This window comes from Canis lupus, chromosome 16 (genome assembly GCF_048164855.1).
Source record: "Canis lupus baileyi chromosome 16, mCanLup2.hap1, whole genome shotgun sequence".
NCBI lineage: Eukaryota > Metazoa > Chordata > Mammalia > Carnivora > Canidae > Canis > Canis lupus.
The window spans coordinates 49170539-49189889 of record NC_132853.1 but is presented as its reverse complement, the minus strand read 5'-3'; the positions used below and the strand labels follow the sequence as shown (position 1 = coordinate 49189889).

At 48.7% G+C, this 19351-nt stretch overlaps 1 long non-coding RNA gene across 1 annotated transcript; it reads right to left on the bottom strand.

Annotated features, from left to right (window-relative positions):
* Nucleotides 1–16792: 16792 nt before the first annotated feature.
* LOC140607005 (uncharacterized) lies at nucleotides 16793–19060 on the bottom strand. The gene is made up of 3 exons (XR_012009178.1): nucleotides 18346–19060; nucleotides 17720–17835; nucleotides 16793–17357 (listed from the first exon to the last, which is right to left on the bottom strand). It is a non-coding gene; the product is annotated as an uncharacterized lncRNA (long non-coding RNA).
* Nucleotides 19061–19351: the final 291 nt, after the last annotated feature.

The window sequence follows — 19351 nt, the reverse complement described above, 5'->3', positions numbered from 1 at the left end:
AGGCAACTCAGATGGGAGGGTCAGGGGAGGCTTCTGGGGCATGTGACATAGACTCAGAGAGCTACAGGGGTTCACCTGGCAAAGGAGCAGCAGGGAGATGGCAGGAGTGTTCTGGCCAGAGAAACAGCTTGAGTGGCTAGCGCATCGTGCAGGATGCCTAACCCGTACACCCTCGGGGCTCCTGGGCCATTGCCAGGATCCGCATGCCTGAACCAAAGCCTGTGCCCGCCCTGGGAGCTGGGCCTTGCCTTAGGAGGCAGATCACTGAAAGACACATACCCTGACAGTCTACAGAGGTGGGAGCAGCCTGCTGCTCCAGGTGGCACCGTCAGGCCCACTCCCTGACGAACTTGTTCCAACTTCCTGGAAAAGATAGTCTGATTCTGAGAGTATGTGGCTACTTTGGTGAGCTTAAGATGGAAATAGAATCACTCGGGGAGAAAAATCTATCTTTCTACTTCAGGGGCAGCAGCCCCAGCACAAACAGTCCAGTGGAGCAGCAGCAATGGTGAAGGGGTGGCTGGGGGGCAGGGACCTGACCACTGATGAAGACAGTCAGTCACCTAGAGCCTCCGGAATTCAAGGGGATTGGGCTGAGCAATGTCACAGGCTGTGGGTCCCAGGCTGAGGAAAACAAGTGGGTCTCTGGGTCCCAGAGCTGGTCTAGGCCAGGAAAACAAGACTCGGACAAAAGAGTAACCTGCTCACAAACCAACTGAACACCGCGGGGCAGGTGGAGAAGCCGTGAGAATCAGCATAGTCAGGCCAACTCTTCCCTCTGCCAGGTTCCAAGGGAACCAGATGTGGGTTGGATAAACAGTGAGGACCGCCTGGAGCAAGAGGTGGCCCTGGGTACCCAAGGTGAGAGGCAATGAAAGCGGTGGGTTTTCCAACCTCCCAGTGTGTTTCTGTGCAGCCCTCTGGGGGAGGGAGGGACCAGGAGGAAGTCTGTTTTCCCTCCTCCAGCTCACCCTCCCTCCTTCCCTTCCTCTAGCTCGCCTTCCCTCCCTCCTTCCCTCCTTCCCTTCTTTTTTCCTTCCTTCCTCACTTTTTTCCTTTCTTCCAGCAAAGGTTTATTGGGCACCAATTTGTGTCAGCCACTGTCTGGGCCCTGGAGAGATAGTAATCAATGAACAGAAGGTCCTGCTTTTATGTAACCTATATGAAGTGGGGGTGACATAATTAAAAAGTAAACGAGTAAATGACACATATACACACATATGTGTGTATGTACACCCACACACAGACCCTAATTGCCTGTAGCAATAAGCATTATGAAGAAAATAAAGCAGGAGAAGGGCTGGACTGTCACAGGAGGAAGGCTCCCCGAGGAGAGAGGGGTGCAGGCCCTGTGAAGATCTAGGGGAAGGGAAGTCGACCAGAGGGAAGACGGAGCAAGGGCAGAGACCCTGAGGCAGGCATGTGCATGGTCACCTCCATCCTGCCCCACCTCTAACGCTCCTCTTCTCCCAGCAGAGGAGACGATGTATACAGAAGGGGAAACAGGATTGCAGACAGGTCCTCAGGGAGGGCAGAGGTTGAAGATGTGAGGTGGTGTGCAGGGACCAGCAGTGGTCCCTGAGGCGTCTAAGAAGTGTCTGTAGGCCCATAGTTGTAGCTGTGTGATTCCTGAACGTGTTCTTCACACAATGGGGAAACTGGATGTAGGGCCACCTACATTGGTAGGGCACACCGAGCTCCCCTTGTCCAGCCTGGCCTGAGCAGGAGGCTTTGGAGCCCAACTCCAGGACCGAGCTCCCCTGGACCAGCTCTCCCCGCCGCCACCCCCCTCCCCCCCGGGAAGAAAACATGAAGAGGTTTGTATCCCAGTGGTGTCCTCAGTCCCCACCTTCCTGCTTTTCTCCTTGGGTAGATCAGTTGGTCAGTCAATCAAGAAACACTGCTGACGATGTAAGCACTAGGGGCATTTACTGTGGAGAGCGAGGGCATGAGGCTTGGGGTAAAGGGTGGCCAGAGCCTTGGTGTTGTCAGCAGGGGCATGGAGAGAGGGGAAATACTGCTGATAATGATAGCCACCTAATCAGCTCCACAAACCAGCCATAAACTGCAGGTCTACGACTCTTGCACTTTGTTCAAAGCACTTTGTTCAAAACTCTTAGTTCTCGACTTGACTCTGAAAGCTATGTCACTTCTGGCTTCATACCCTCTGGTTCTTGGCCAACCATCTCATGACAGAAGTGCAGCAAGGGTGTGATGGCCATGCTGAGCCAAATGTGAGGGAGGACCAAGCCATGGCCCAGAGGGTGCCCCCAGTGGGAGCTGGGTAGAGACTTAGGCAGCATTCCCCAGTGGTGGCTTTAGGGCATCCCTCTCTAGGTCAGACCTCAACTGAACCCAGAAGAGCAGAAAAAAGGGGACGCTCATATAAGGCACTGTCTCTGATGAGTCCAGTAAGTAAGGCTGATGACTCTTCCAAGGTCGTAACAAGTTAGCAGCATACCTGTCCTGAGTCAGAGGTGTCCCTTAACCTGGCTTCACCCCTCCCACCTCCATCCTTTACATTTCTCTTGACCTTGGCCATCGCCTCCTACCTTGAGTTTCCTATCAGGCCAGCTGGTCCTTTTGGAGAGCAGATTAGATTTGAAGGCATCTTGACCTTAGAACCTCCCTTACCTAGGAAGCCATGCCCCTTGATCCCTCCTGCCAGTCAGTGGGAGACGCTAATAAGCGAGCTGCAACCAGGGAGAATCACCCCCTCTTAGCTGGTCCCCCAGTTTGGATTGATCCTTATCTCTTGCCTCATTGCCTGATGTGAGCCAGTCATGCCTCCTGCTCTAGAAGGTATCCGAGGGGCTTCTTCTGGAGTAGGGCTAGAACTGGGGCCTTCTGCTCTGACAGCAGCAGGTAGCTTATGTCTCTGGGGTAAGCTTGCTTCAAAGTCTCACCCTAAAGCTCCAGGGTTCAAGAATTACCCAAGGGGGACGCCCGGGTGGCTCAGTGGTTGAGCACCTGCCTTCAGCCCAAGTCGTGATCCCAGAGACCTGGGATCGAGTCCCATGTCGGGCTCCCTGCATGGAGCCTGCTTCTCCCTCTGCCTGTGTCTCTGCCTCTCTCTCTCTTGCTCTGTGTCTCTCATGAATAAATAAAATATTAGAAAGAAAAAAAAAAAAGAATGTTGCCCAAGGGCTGGCTCTTAGGTTCCAGGACCTAAGACTGTATTTTTGAAAGGCAAAGTTACTACTTGGAGACTTTACTAAGTCATCCATCCCAACATCCTGTTGTCCACTGTGCCCTTTACAGCTTGAACGGCAATGTCACATCCTGACATTGACAGGACTTTGAGCACTCTCAGCTATCGTGAGCTTTTCTCCCCTCCCAAAGGCCTCTCCTCATTTGATAAAGTACCCTCAGGGCTTATTTTGGCCAAGGGCTCAGTCTTGGCTTCACTTCATTGAGAATTCGAGACCCAGCTGCACCTGCTTGCCTGGGCAGCTGGACACAAGCAAATGTGATGGCCCCATGTTAGTGAGCCCAGCTCCTGAGCTCTAGAGTGGCCCAGTGCTGTTTACTGCCCCTGTGGCATCCCCAGTATCCAAGTGGCCAGGCCACCGCCATTCCTTCCAGAACCAGGCCACTGCAGGGACCTCCACTGGCCTTATGCAGGTATCTCCATGGAGAGGCTTCTCCCAGAAGCCCTAGCGCCTGTCTTGCCAGCTGACATCAGAGGAGGTTTGCTAAGATAGAAGGGTCTCAGCTCACATTCTTTCTTCCTAGGCATGTTGGCCAACTATGTCACCCTCAAGGGGGGTGACATGAGGTGGCCCCTGTCTAGCCACAGCAGGGCACTGCCATCTTGTCAACATATGCCTTTCTGACATCTGCTTAAAAGACCCTCTCAAGAGGTACTTCCTGAAACAAGCGACTACAGAGTAATGGAAAACAAAATGTCATATTCTCCTCCAGGAGTCCCTCTGACCATCTCTGATTCCTTCAGGGAGTTTATCGTAAGGGTCCTCAGCGGTGGAGAGGCCAGGCAGGGTCAGGGTGCTGCCCAGCCTGACAGCAGTCCTGGAGGCTCTTCAGGGGTCTGGGTGTTCAGAGGACTTTGCCAGGGCCCTGGACATGGACAGGTGAGGGCTGAACCCGGAAAGGAGTTTGCCTCCTATGCTCTGGGTCCCACCGTGGAAACTGTGTTAGAGCCAACTGGCAGGTCCTTTCCACAGCCCCGGGAGAGGCTGGCCAGACCCCCAGCTCCAGCCCCCCGCCCCCCGCCACCCTGATGGCAGCTGCCCCCACCTTCTCTGCGGGGCCCTGTGTTTCTGTCTCTGCTGCCACCCTAGGCCTTGTTGTGCTCCTGTCCCCCTCTCTGTCTCAGCTTCTCTCTCTGGTCCCTCTCCCTGCCCTCCCTCCCTTTCCCTGCCTGGCCTGAGCTTCCCTGGAGGCCCGGGAGACAGATGATCATCTCCGGCACCCCAGAGAGCAGGCAGTTCCTGGCCTCTCGCAAACAAGGGGGGCCTGACCCTCAGCCCGTGCGCTCCCCAGGGGCCCGCCGGGACTGGTGGTGGGTGCTGGGTGCGTGCGGAGGTCCGGGCAGGTGCAGAGCCCCTCGCCCCCACCGCAGCCGCGCCTGTTGCGGGGGAGGCTGGAACACATTGGTTCTGGTCCGGATGTCAGGAAAGCTGCCGGGTACCTGGGTGGCCGCCGCAGTACCGGGCTCGCTGGGCAAACGTAGACGTGAGCACAGGAGCACAGGAGCGTGCCTGGCTCCCAGGCCCGGCGCCCCGGGGTTGGGGGGAAGAGAGCGTGCAGATGACCCGTGTCCCCGCCGAAGGCCGAGGCCCCGCTTTGGAAAAGAGGGCAGGCCAGGCCAGGGGGGACGATGGCGCAGGACCAGGCCACGGTGGGGGGCTGGGCAGGACAGACCCTGGGACAGCTTCCTTAGACCACTGAGTCACCAGGAAAAAGATGGAGTCTGAGTGGAGTTGCAGACAATTTTCATTTTGCCATATAAAGATATTTTTAAAAAAATAACAGCACTTTAATAACCACCATTTTATGAAAGAAATAATATTTTAACTGCAAAAAAATATATATATATAGAAAGGATCCTTGGGATAAAAGATATTGTGACCAAGGAAGGACAGCTGGCAACTTGGCTGATATATGCTGATGGACTTTTTATATCTGACTCTTCTTATTTTGCTCCCTTTATTGCTGACTACCAAACACTTTATCAAGGCTGGAGTTGTCAGCGATGGACCTCAGGGGCACTGATACAGGGACCCGGAGAGGTAGGGGCCACACAAGGAAGGACTTTGGCCTTCATGCTGAGGAGTGCAGATTTTATCCCTTAGGTGATGAGGCGTGGAGAAGGGTTTTGCCAACAGATGCTGTTTTCAGGTTTGTGCTTGAGGACAGACATCCATTTCCAGGCTGCATGTGAGAATGGCCCCCAGGGGGAGACCCCTGTCTGGCCTGAGCCCCATGTTAGTGAGCCCAGCCCCAGAAGAGGGGCCCGTGAGAGGTAATGAGGGTCTGTAAGTAGAGACAGTGGCGGTGGTGGGACTGGAAGGAGGACAGGTGGAGCAAGAAGAGCCGTGAGAAGCCAGGAAGGGGAAGGTGTCCTGTCTGTCCACATTCATGTGGGGACTGCAACAGAGATCCCTCATCAGGAGCAATACCAGGAGAAGTGAGGTTGAGATACGGCATCCAGAATAAGAACATCCTGACTCTAAAGAGTATGGCACTTGACCTATCCTGTGAAAGTAGACAGAGACAGCATTCTGGAGGGGAGAGCAGGAGGGAACAGTGCAGTGGCTTACAGTGCGGGCATTTATCTGACTTTGCATTTGGGCTCCACCACTTGTGTGACCTTAGTCAACTTACCAACCTTTTGGTGCCTTAGTTTCCTCATCTGTAAAGTGGGAATTGAATAGTAGCTAACCCATAAGGCTGCTAGGAGATTTAAATTAATTAAGATATATAAAGCACTTAGATGCCTGGCTCAATGCACATGGCCTGATATCATGGTACATTGTTGTATCTCCAGCACCCACACAGCATCCACAGCATAGGAGGATCCGTTCATGTTGGTGAAATGGAGTAAGGAGGTATGATCAGGGAAAATGCCTGGCCTGGTTTTGTGAAAGGACAAGGGTCTGGGACAGGACTCTGAATGCTCCTCAGTCCTCTGCGGGGAACCTTTACCTGCCTTTCCACGTTCACTGAACAGGGATTGAGAGAGAAAAGATGGTGGGCTTGGGAAGGGGAAGCACTCAACACCTCCTGAAGGTTCTCTGGGATGGATGTTCTCTGGCATCAGCAGCCTCTCAATAGGCAGAAGGCAGGCAGAGAAAAGGCACAAAGGATCCCATGGAGGACCCATAGAAGTGGACCAGAGGATCCATAGCTGCTGTGGGAGTGAGGAGCTGGCTCCCCAGTCACCCACCTCCTCACACCAAAGGACCAGCACCCTCCAAAACTGAGTCATTTCCTTTCCTTCCCACCACCCAAACCTGCTTCTAGAATGTTCCCCTCCGAGGAACATGTCTTTCAAAGCATTGTCACCTCCCTCGTCTCCTCCTGCCCCTTCCACTCCAACCGGTCAGTTCCTGTCCCATGTCCCTTGGCACACTCCTGAATCTACCACTGCCCTAGGTGTCTGGGGGGCCCTAGCCCATTGTCTTCTCCCACCACCTCCAGCCCTCTAAGTTTGCTAATCATATCTTCACTGCTGGCTCTAAAATACAAATGTGGCCGGGCACTGCCCAACCTAAAGCCTTCCTTAGGAGGGAGGCTGACCACTCACCTTGGCTCTAACAGCCTCAGCCTGCTTTTCTAACCTCTGCTCACATCCGAATGCTGACTAGCATAACTTTCTGTTTCCTCTGCTGGAAATGTGCCTTCTAACAACTGGCCTGATCGACTCCTATCCCTTCTGTCAGGGTTCAGCTGGAGCAATACTCCTAGCTGGGGCTCAGGGCCCATCAGGTCTTTGGAATTGCTTGTTAAACATCCAGGTAGTCTGTGTTAGTGAGACCATCTCTGGCAGAAGCACGGTGGTCTCAGGAGAAATGTGCAGAGGAACAAATGAGAAAGAAAAGCAGGGAATGTTTTTAATGAAGACCAGGCAAAATTAGGCAATAGGAGACAGGACCGCTATGAGTCAAAGATTACTCAGAGGTTCCTGGCCTGGGAGGCGGAGATGGGTTGTCACTGTCCGTGGCTATGGCAAAGCTGGGCTTCACCGTGGGCCCAGAGTGAAGAAACACCCCTTCCCCTTGGCCCTGCTTCCAGGGAGCCGGGGGGCCTGATGCAGAATGTAATACAGAGAGTCCAAGGATGCGTTCTTTGGAATATCAACATTTAAAAAACAAAACAAAACACTGTCTTGCTTATTAAAGATGTGCTTGACATGAAGCTGTGGAGAGAGCTAAAAGGAGACACAAACGTTAAGAAAACTTCCTTAAAAGAGAGGAGTGCTGAGCCCAAGCAGAAGGGTGGATTCTGTAGATGCTCTGCATGTAGATGGTAACGAGGCGCATAAACAAAGTGGTTTCCGTCAGCTCCTGGGTTCTGTGGGAACGCCAGGGCTGACGAGCCCGCCAGCACAGCCACGGCGCTCTGCAGCTGCCCCAGGAGACTCCCGTTAACTGGCTCAGGGCCCCCTCTACACTGTTAGACCGGCCCCGAGGCTTTCCTCAAACAAGGATATACAATGTACACAGGATGCAGAAAATCTGCAGTCTGTTCACAAGAGGGTGATCATGTGCAGAGGAATCTGAAAACTGTCTCTTCCCAGGAATCACTGAAGGTGATAGATTTCTCCTGAAGAAAAGGAGACACAGATAGACATGGAAGCTACCTCTCATGTTGGAGGGTAGTCATGTCAAAGAGCGAAAAGACTCACTAGGTGTTTCTCTAGAGAGCAGAGTGAAGAACAGCAAGTATAAATGACGAGGCAGGAGACACAGCATAAGACACAGTTTCTAACAACTAGAGCAGTCCAGCCCCCAACGGTAGTGAGCTTCCTGTCCCCGGAAATGTTTAGGTGGAGGCAGGTGGATGTCAGGACTACCATAGGCATCTCTGGTAAGAGTTTCCAACCATATTTCCCCTCCCAAACATCCCACCGTTAAGGCATCCCATGTTTTGAAATACTGTGTTTAATAAACCATGCTTACTCAAAGTGAAAGATCTTCCATTTTAATAGTCAAAAACCTGTCTCCTGTCAATCACCTGATGCTTAGGCAGACTAACCCCCTAAATAGAGGAAGAAGTGACTCAGCCTTGGGGGGCTGGAACACTTCTAGGAGGAGGTGTGCCTTTCAGCCAGAACCCCCTCTTCCACCAAGGTGCCAGAACAACCAGCCCAAAGGGAAAGAAGAGAGGCACCACTGTATGCTCTCTAGGCCTTTTAGAAAACACAAGAGTTGCTCCTTTGGCTGCATACATGCAAATCTTCAAGAAAGGTGAAATTGTAGACATCAAGGGAATGGGCAGTGTTCAAAAAGGAATGCCCAACAAATGTTACCATGGCAAAATTGGAAGAGCCTGCAGTGTTACCCAGCATGCTGTTGGCATTGTTGTAAACAAGTTAAGGGCGAGTTTCTTGCCAAGAGAATTAACCTACGTACTGAGCATATTAAACGCTCTAAGAGCCAAGATAGCTTCCTGAAACGTGGGAAGGAAGATGATGAGAAAAAGAAAGAAGCCAAAGAGAAAGTTACCTGGGTTCACCAGAAACACCAACTTGCTCCGCCCAGAGGCGCACATGGGGAGAACTGGTGGAATGGAGCCTGAGCTCCTGGAACCAGTTCCTAAGAATTCATGGCTTAACAGGTGTAAAAATAAGTAAGTAAATAAATAAACAGAAGACCTCTGGACTGTTTTTTTTTTAAAAAGGAGCTTGTACCAGAGTTTGGATTTAACTTGGGGTTCTGTAAACCAACAGGGGGGTCCAAGGAGCAGAGAAAGACAGGTGAAAAAATAAAAAAGCTTTAAAATAAACCAGAGTATAAAGTGGGGCTGACATGAGGCTGGGGGCAGGAGGGTCCATATTAAAAGGGGTTGTCCATGCTCTGCTCTGGAACTTGTCAGTTCAGTGGGGGTCAGGCTGGGGCTTTGACCGTGATCTCCCCAAGGCATGATCTACGAGGAGTGAAGAGGAGCTAACCAAACAGATAAAACCCAACTACTTTAAACGTAAGACCTTCAGGGTGCCTGGGTGGCTCAGTCAGTTAAGCATCTGTTTTCGGCTCAGGTCACGATTCCCAGGGCCTGGTATCGAGCCCCACGTTGGGCTCCTTGCTCAGTGGGGAGCCTGCTTCTCCCTGTCCCTGTCTCTCGCTTGTGCTCACTCTCTCTCTATCTCTGTCTCTCTCAAATAAATCTTAAAAAAAAAAAAAAAAAAAGTAAGACCTTCTGTGATTGAGACACACCAAGAAAATGCAAACAAGGGCAGCCTGGGTGGCTCAGCGGTTTGGTGCCGCCTTCAGCCCAGGGCCTGATCCTGGAGACCCGGGATCGAGTCCCACGTCGGGCTCCCTGCATGGAGCCTGCTTCTCCCTCTGCCTGTGTCTCTGCCTCTGTGTGTGTGTGTGTGTGTCTCATGAATAAATAAATAAAATCTTTAAAAAGATGCAAACAAGTCACAAACTGGGAATTATATCTGCGGCACATTTAAATGACAAAGGACTACTAGCTAGGATATTTGAAGAACTGTATGAATCAAGAAGAAAAAGAAAAGAAATGAGCAAAGGAAACAAACAGGAACAGCTTGGAAGAGGAAACACAAATGCCCCCAGTTACATGAAAAAGGTGTTTGACCTCATCAGCAGCAGGGGAAGGAAGGCCTGTCCTACCCACAGAATTGGCACAAATTTAAAAATTGGACAATAGTAAGTGTTGGTGAAGATGGACCAGTGTAGGAGCTCTCATCCACTGCTGGTGGGAGTGCACATTAGTACAAGTATTTTGTTTTGTCTTTTATTTACTTATTTTAATTTTAAGTAAGCTCCACACCCAAGGTGGGAACACACAACTCTAAGATCAGGAGTCACATGTTCCACTGACTGAGCCAGCCAGGCGCCCCCAATATAAGTATTTTAGAAAGCAGTTTGACATTTGAACACCCTTGAACTTTTACATATCTTTGAACATCTGCATACCCTTGACTCAGCAATTTTACTCCTAGTGTATTCCTGACAGCAGTGTTTCTCAATGAGGACTAGTTTTGTTTTTGTTTTACTTTTCAATGCTGGGAAAACAATAGTTTTATAAATTATAATACTAATGAATTTCTGAAAAATGACATGAAAGAAAAGACATACAGTATATACAAGCCCTGATATTTTATTATTCAACATACATATACTGCATACCATGGAGACGTGTACAAACGTGTTACTGGCATATTGTTTTGTAATAGCAAAAAACAAGAGGTAACTCACATATCCAATGACAGGATTAGAAGCTGGGGAAATAAATTGTAATGTCATCACGATGGGTGAAAATAAATGAACTACTACTACTCTTTGCAACAACACCAGTAGAGTCTCAGAAACATAATTGTGAGAAAAAAACAAGCCTCAGAAGACTAATATGTCTTTTTGAAAAAAGCTGTATCAAAATATTTTTTTTAAAGATTTACTTATTTGTTTTAGAGAGGGAGAGAGCACAAGAGGTAGGGTAGAGGGGCAGAGAGAGAGGGAGAGAGAGAATCTCCAGTAGACTCCCTCCTGAGTATGGAGCCCAGCTCGGGGCTTGATCTCATAACTCTGAGATCATGACCTGGGCCAAAATCAAGAGTCAGACGTTCAACCGACTGACTCAGGTACCCCTAAAAATATAATTTAATTTACACTTCCGTGTTGTAGCATAAGTCAGCCATTTTAAGTGTGCAATTACTAGATTAATATAGAGAATTGTGCAACTACCACACTATCTAATTTCAGTACATTTCCATCACCTCAAAAATAACCCTCATGCCCACTTTTGGTCACCCCTCCCTATTCCCATCTCCAGCCCCAGGCAACCCCTGATCTATGTTCCATCTCTATAGATTTGACCTCTCTGGACATTATATATGTATATTTTTAAATTTTTTATTTATTTATGATAGTCACACAGAGAGAGAGAGAGGCAGAGACATAAGCAGAGGGAGAAGCAGGCTCCATGCACCGGGAGCCCGATGTGGGATTCGATCCCGGGTCTCCAGGGTTGCGCCCTGGGCCAAAGGCAGGCGCTAAACCACTGCGCCACCCAGGGATCCCCCTGGACATTATATATAAATAGAATTGTGCAATATGTAGTCATTTGTGTCTAGTTTCTTTCACTTGGCATCATGTTTGGGACTCCGTCCATGCTGTAGCATGTATCAGAACTTCATTCCTTTTAAGGTCCAATAATATTCCATTATGTGGACATAACCACATGTTGCTCACCCACTCACAAGTTGATGGACATCTGGATTGTTCTCACTTTTCGGCTACTTTGAATAATACTGCTTTGTATGCAAGTCTTTGCACAGCATGCATTTTCATTTCTCTTAGGTATGTTCCCAGGTGACACGTTTTTATAAAATTCTAAAACAAGCAAAGCTAAACAGTGTGATGTTTAGAAATACACAAAGTACTGAAACTATTCTTTAAGAGTGAAGAGAGGGGCAGCCTGGGTGGCTCAGCAGTTTAAGTGCCCAGGGCATGATCCTGGAGTCCCGGGATCGAGTCCCATGTTGGGCTCCCTGCATGGAGCCTGCTTCTCCCTCTGCCTGTGTCTCTGCCTCCCTCCCTCTCTCTCTGTGCGTCTATCATGAATAAATAAACAAAATCTTAAAAAAAAATAAAAGTGAAGAGAGTAGGGGCACCTGGGTGGTGCAGTCAGTTGAGTGATAGACTTTTGGTTTCTCGGCTCAAGCCGTGATCTCAGGGTCCTGGGATGGAGCCCTGAGTCAGGCTTCCGAGCTCAGTGCAGAGTCTGCTTCGGACTCTCCCTCTCTCTCTGCCCCTCCCGCTTGTGCACTCTTGCTCTCTCTCTCGAATAAACAAATCTCCAAAAGTGAAGAGTAATAAACAACATTCAGAGAAGCCAAATGGGGGTGCATGCGGGAGCAGAAGACAGAAAAGAGAAGGACGGGTCTCAGCTAGACAATAATATTGGCAAAGGGAGTTTATGGTGTTCATTTAATTATATTTCTTAACACCCATTACATTAGATATCATGTATACATATTTATATTATTTATAATGTATATATTATATAAAAATACATTTTTAAAAAACGAAAGTCTATCTCCAATACTGTAATTCCATTGGGTTCTCATCTCAGGATAACCAGGTCCCCACTCCAACAGGCAAGATTAAACACACTCTGATCTCCCGTCTGCACTTAGCCTGTCTATGGCTCCTTGTGCTCCAGCCACACTGGCCCAATATCTGGCTCTTCCTCAAAGATGGGGAGCAGGTCCACAACAGCCCCTCCCCAGATGTCCACTGGGCTGCTGGTTGTCCCCCTTCAAGGCCTTTCTTCCCTGAAGCCCTTGGTGGGGAAGCACGTCTGTGGGTCCTCCTCTCTACTCCAGCCCCTGCCTCAACAGAGCATCATCCTTCCCGGGCCACAGACACATGCACAGCTGGCCTCTGTTTGGCTCTGTGCCGAGACCTCCGCATGCAGAGGTGCCTGGCTGTAACAGGGTCTCAGTAATACTTACAGAGTGAAATAAAGCAGCCAGGCTTGTGATTAGATGGAGACTACTAGTGTTCCCAACCTAGCTGCTGTGTGTCCACTGAAAGTGCAAAATGGCATGCTGTAAGTAACCTGTGCAGCACCTGCACCTTGGGGAAATGTATGATTTCAGTTGGAAGTGGGTATCTGACCTTCATGAGCACCTTCAAGGACCCCAAAGCGTCCAGGATCCCATTTGGAGGCAACTCGGCTAGGTGAGCCCTAAAGTACTCTGCAAAGCTAGGATTCCACATTTCCTTGTGGGGTGGCCTCTGGGGGAAAGGAGTTGATAGTACAGTCACCACGATCATAATCCAGACCCCAGACAGAAACTCTGGAAGGCAAATGAGCACTTGCCTAGAGCCCAAGGAGGTCTGGGCTGGAGGTGTGGATTTAGAAGCTATCTCCAGCTTCAATCCCACAATCTACCCTCATAATTTTAACTCTAGGGCTGCACTGACCAACATGAAAACTAATAGCCCTAAATGAAATGTGGCCAGTGTAACTGGATTTTAATTTTCTTTAATTATAATTTAAAAACAGAAGCAGGGACACCTGCGTGGCTCAGCGGTTGAATGTCTGCCTTTGGCTCAGGCCATGATCCTGGGGTCTGAGATCGAGTCCTGCATTGGGTCCCTTGCAGGAAGCCTGCTTCTCCCTCTGCCTGTGCCTCTGCCTCTGTGTGTGTGTGTGTGTGTGTGTGTCTCATGAATAAATAAATAAATAAAATCTTTTAATTAATTAATTAATTAATTAATTAATACAGAAACAGTACAAAATATTTTTCCATTGAATACAACTCTTTTGTTTTGGTAGGATTACATTTCACTCTCTGTTGAAAATTTAGCATCCAAAACGTGATGTGTAAAATGCACACAGGAAGGACCCCTGAGTGGCTCAGCGGTTGGGCACCTGCCCCTGGCTCAGGGCATGATCCACAGTCTCAGGATAGAGTCCCACATCAGGCTCCCTGCCTGGAGCCTGCTTCTCCCTCTGCCTATGTCTCTGCCTTTCTCTCTCTGTGTCTTTCATGAATAAATAAAATCTTTAAAAAAAAATGCACACAGGATTGTTAAGACTTAGCATACACACAAAAAGGTAAAATATCTCATGACTTATTTTTATAACTATTGCATGTTGAAATGACTATTTTGGATATATTGGTTTACATAAAATATTAAATTATTACATGACTGTTATTAAAATGAATGTTACCTATCTCTTTTTGTTTTGTTTTGTTTATTTGAGAGAGCACAAGTTGGAGAGGGAAAAGCAGGCTCCCCGCTGAGCAGGGAGCCAGATGCAGCTGGACAATGAGGGGCTCCATCTCAGGACCCTGGGATCATGACATGCGCCGAAGTCAGATGCTTAACCAACTGAGCCCCCCATGCCCCACTTTTTATTTTTTAAATGTGGTTACCAGGGCAGCCTGGGTAGCTCAGCGGTTTAGCACCTGCCTTCAGCCCGGGGCATGATCCTGGAGACCTGGGATTGAGTCCACGTCGGGCTCCCTGCATGGAGCCTGCGTCTCTGCCCGCCTCTCTCTCTCTCTGTCTCTCATGAATAATAATAATTTATATATATATATATATATATGGAATAGATCCCAAGCAGGGATCAAAAAAAATTTTTTAATAAAATAAAATAAGTGTGGTTACCAGACATATAAAATTCTATATGCAGCTCTCATTATATTTCTGTTGGACAGACATTTCTGCCATCATAAGAAAGTTCCAATGGACACTGCTGGCTGGCTTTAAACAAACCGTGCTGATCTTGGCCTCTCAGCATCCTTGTTCTCACCCTCTGCCTGAGGAGCCTACCTCTCTCAGATTCCGCCCTCCTTCCCCTCCTGCCTGCTGAAGCCTTCTTCCTCCCAACTCCTTAGCACCGACTACTGATGGGAGCCTTTAGCAAGTGGCCTCAGGGACCTAATCTTCTCTTCACCCCATTTTTTACATTAAAGGCAATAAATTTGTATTTCTCCTTCAGCCTAGTGCCTTGCATATAGCGAATGGGAGCTGATGATTTTTATATTAATAACATCTTGTTTTTGTGTGACAACAGACAAGAGATCTGTCTTCATTTTCTCATGACCCTTGGAAGGAGGATGGATAAAAGTGCTTACAGCCATTTACACACGCTCGGAGAGGTTATTTTGCACAGGTCATAAGACTTGTGTGGCCCAGATTTTTCTGGCTCCTAATCCAGTGCTATTTACCCTACACTTTGCTTTTGGTGCCTGTGTGAGCTAATGCTGAATAAATATGGAAAAGAGATTAGCGTGGATTAAAGAAACTAGAACTGTTTATGGGCTGGGCTTTGAGAGATGGGTAGGTTTTGGCTAAGCAAATGGAGTAGGTGGGTATTTTCAGTAAGAGAAGCACAGCTTCTCTGAAAGCCAGTCAACATCAGAAAATTTCTTGATGACTGTAGAATGACAGAAGTAAACATTTGGGCATATTTTTTAATAAACAATTTTATTGAGATATAACTCGTGTACTATAAAATTCCCCCGTTTGAAGTGTACGATTCTGTGGTTTTCAGTATACTTGTAGTTATGCCACCATCGCTGCCAATTTCAGAACATTTTCATCATCCCATAAAGAAACTCCTTTCCATTGGCAGCCACTCCCAATTCCCCTCCCCCCAGTCCCTGGCACCCACTCGTCTACTTTCTGTCTCTACAGATTTGCTTATTCTAAAAATTTCATATAAATGGTTTATTAAAATATGTGGCCTTCTGTGACCAGCTGCTTTCACTCAGCATAATGTTTTCAAGGTTCATCCATGCTGTAGTATGTAATAGCATCAATACTTGTAGCATATAATCAATATTTCATTTCTTTTTGTGGAAGAATAACATTCCATTGTATGAATATACTACATTTTGTCTATCCATCAGTTGATGGACATTTGGGTTGTTTCCCATTTTTGGACTGTTGTGAATAACAATATGCTGCTTTGAGCATTTGTGTAAAAGTTTTTGTGTGGACACATCTTCAGTTCTCTTGGGTATATACCTCAGGATGGAGTTGCAGGGTCACCTGGTAACTCTACAACCAACAATTTGAGGAACTGCCAATCTGCTTCCCAAAGTGGCCACATCATTATACAATCCCACTAGCAATGTGTATAAGGGTTCCGATTTCCCCACATCCTCAACAACATTTATTGTCTTTTTAAATTAAAAAAAATTTTTTTTAAGATTTTATTTATTCATGATAGACACAGAGAGAGGGGGGGAGGGAGGCAGAGACACAGGCAGAGGGAGAAGCAGGCCCCACGCAGGGAGCCCCACGTGGGACTCAATCCCGGGTCTCCAGGATCACGCACTGGGCTTAAGGTAGCACTAAACCGCTGAGCCACCCAGGCTACCCTAAATTTATTTTTTAAAAGCAACCTCTCTACCCAATGTGAGGCATGAACTCACAACCCAGAAATCAAGAGTCACAGACTTCTGAATGAGCCAGCCAGGTGCCCTATCTTTTTTATTTTAGGCATCTTGGTTAGTGTGAAGTGGTAGCTCATTTTGTGGCTGGATTTGCATTTTCCTGATGATTAATGAAGTTGAGAATCTTTTTATGTGCCTATTGGTCATTGTGTATCTCTTTGGAGAATGTCTATTCAAATCCTCTGTCCATTTTTAAATTGAGTTATTTGTCTTTTTGTTGAGTTGTAAGAGTTCTTTAATATTCTGGACACAAGTCCCTTATCATATGCATGCTTTGCAAATATTTTCTCCCATTTTGTGAGTTGTCTTTTTCATTGTCTTGATGGTGTCCTTTGAAGCACAAAAGGTTTTAATTTTGACAAAGTCCAATTTACGTAATTTTTCTTTTGTCACTGGTGCTTTTGGTATCGTATCTAAGAAACTACAGCCTAATCTAAGGTCACAAAAATTTATATCTATGTTCTAAGATTTTTATGATTTTAGCTCTTACATTGTCTATGATCTATTTTGGGTTAATTTTTGTAAATGGTATGAGGTGGGGGTCCAACTCTATTCTCTGATAGGTAGAAATCCAGTTGTCCCAGAGCCATTTGTTAAGAATTTCTTCCCTTTCCCTCCACCCCATTTAATTGTCCAGACAGCCTTATCAAAAAATCAATTGAATAAATATAAGAGTTTATTTATAGACTCTCAAATTGTATTCCATTTGGGGGCATATTTTCTAAGGTGTTTTTTTTTTTTTTTCCTCCAACTGTGATAGCTGGTGATTTCTCCTTCCCTGGAAGAGAGGTGGAGATAGTGAATGTCCTCCCAAGCAGACTGCATTTCCTTTATTGGGTCAGGCATCCACAATTCTTTGCACTGGCCTAATCATAATGTCTTCTCCTATAGGAACCAGAACCCCCTCCATTGTTTTGATGGCAGACAAAAAGTAAATGACCAAAGGACAGTCTCTCCTTCCTAACTCTCAGGGATAGTATCAATATCAAATTAGTTAATTCCCACAAAAGAATTGAGGAGGTCTAAAGTGCTATCTAAATGTAACATGTATTCTTATTATACCTCCCCCTTGTGAATAAGACCCTAAAGAGAGAGAAAGAAGTTATTTTTAACTTGTACTCATTGGGATCAAGGTTGTGGCGTCAATATTATTGCAAATTCCAAATTAGTGAGCTTCAGCTCTTCCTGTTATTCTTGCAGGAGGCTGGGAGCCTGCCACCTGGAAAGTGAATATGAATGATGTTTATTCCTTTTATCCCTTCCTTAAATGAGGGTCTGCTTTGTGCCAGGCACTGTGCTAAGCTCTGGGAAAACCAGGGGATCAGACCCCGTCCCTATCTCCTGAAACCGATAGTGTGGGAGGAAGCAGACTATTATAGTAAATGTGACCGTTAGGGAGGCACGGAGTGACGCCTCCAACCAGCCCTGGCATCAGTTTGCTCCATGTAAACCATGGGGAGGAGATTATCTTCCAACCCATTTACGTTTGCTTCAATTATTTTTCAATGAGGCAGAAGCCGTCCCATGCTGAACTCAGTCTCTAACCCATATGTTCTATAGACATCATGATGCCACACAGACCTGAGAACGGACTGGCCTGCTTGCCTGTCCTCCTAGGTAGGTTCTCATTGGGCAGCTCTTCAGACGGAAGTCGGGACTGAAATCTCCCTTCAGCCTGCTTTCCTTGGGTTCCTTTTCTGATGACAGAGAAAGGCTCCCAGGTTGCAAGATAAGCCTTAGGCTCTTCCTCCACTCCAACCATCCTGCACCCCCACCCCCCACCCTGATCCTTCCTTCAGGCCTGAGGGGTGTTATTCTCAACACAGCTCCCCCCACACACACTGCAAACCAGCAGTGGAGACTCCTCCCTCCCAGAAGACAGCAGCTCACTTGTGTGCAACGGGGCTCGAAGTGTGGAACACCAGGCTGTTAGGACCACCTGAGAGCCACATGGTTCTGAGAAGGAGAGCCCCAGCCCACTGCTTCACCCTCCTCCTGGCCCGTCACCCCTGCTAGGGCTGCTCTGGTCACAGGGGGCCACTTAACCAGCCCTAAGGTGCCCCAGTGTCCCTTGGCATGAGGGAAAGCCACAGGGCCCCCAGCTCTCTGTCCCCTGCCTCTGCTCAGTCTAAGGACAGCACCAATCAGCCTCCCCCTCTGGAGCAACCATCTTCCTGGCCACCTCTACCCCGTCCCCCTTCACACACCTGTTCCTGGCCCCCTGTCATCTCATAAGCCATCTCAGGGGTTCTCGGGTCACAGCCTCCTGCACATACTCCATATGACAAGGGGAGCCCATGTGTCCCTCGGAGCCTCAGGCATCGTCCACACGCAGATACTGGATTCCTTCCCAACTGCCTCAAGCTGCTGAATGGGTTGGGGAGCCACCCAAGCTGTTCCTTTCCTGCTTCCTCTGCCCCGCCTCCTGCTTCTTCCACCATCCCCTCCCACACCCTTGTCCAGGTCTGCCAGGGTATAGAGTTCTCCCACCTCTGAGGAGGGCTGCCCTGGTGCTGAGGAGTTAGGAGAGGAGCCTCAGCTTCCACAGCCACCTCAGAAAGATGCCACTCTCTTCCCTCCCTGTGCTCCTCACTTGGAGGGACACGTGGATGACACAGGAAAAGATTGACGGGGAGTGTGGAGGCCTGAGGTGACTGGGAGCAAGCCACTCAAACCTGAGTCTTAATTTCTTCATCTGTCACAATGAGGGGGTAGCTCTCTGGTGACAGAGAGGCTGGAAAGGGGGACCTCCCCCGCGACAGTTCATCTTGCAATTCCCAAAGGCTGCAAGTCTGTGGGGTGGTTTCTGCGGAAGCCACTGACGGCTTGTGTCCCCAGTGGGAAGGGGGCATGTGTGCCAGCGCTCCCGTGCCTCTTTACAAACCCTCCCGGAACAGCCTCTCCGTTCCCCGCTCCTTTTCTGGTAAGTCCCCCCCTCCCCCCTCCCCTTCACCCCCTCCCCGGGCCACAGGTGAGCCCGGGGCTCCGAGCCCCTCTCGAAAGCCAAAGCCGAAAGCCGAAACTTCCCGTCGCGGGTGCAGGCCACACCCCCTCCCCCAGGCCTGGTGGAGAAGCAGGACCGGGCGACAGATCAGCACCCCCATCTCTGCTGCACCAGCGGCGCCGCGGACAGCTCCCCCACGTTGTCGCTCCGGAGCCCAGAGAGGCCTGGGGCCGTTCGGCCGCGAGACTGAGCCCCGGGCACCGCCGGGC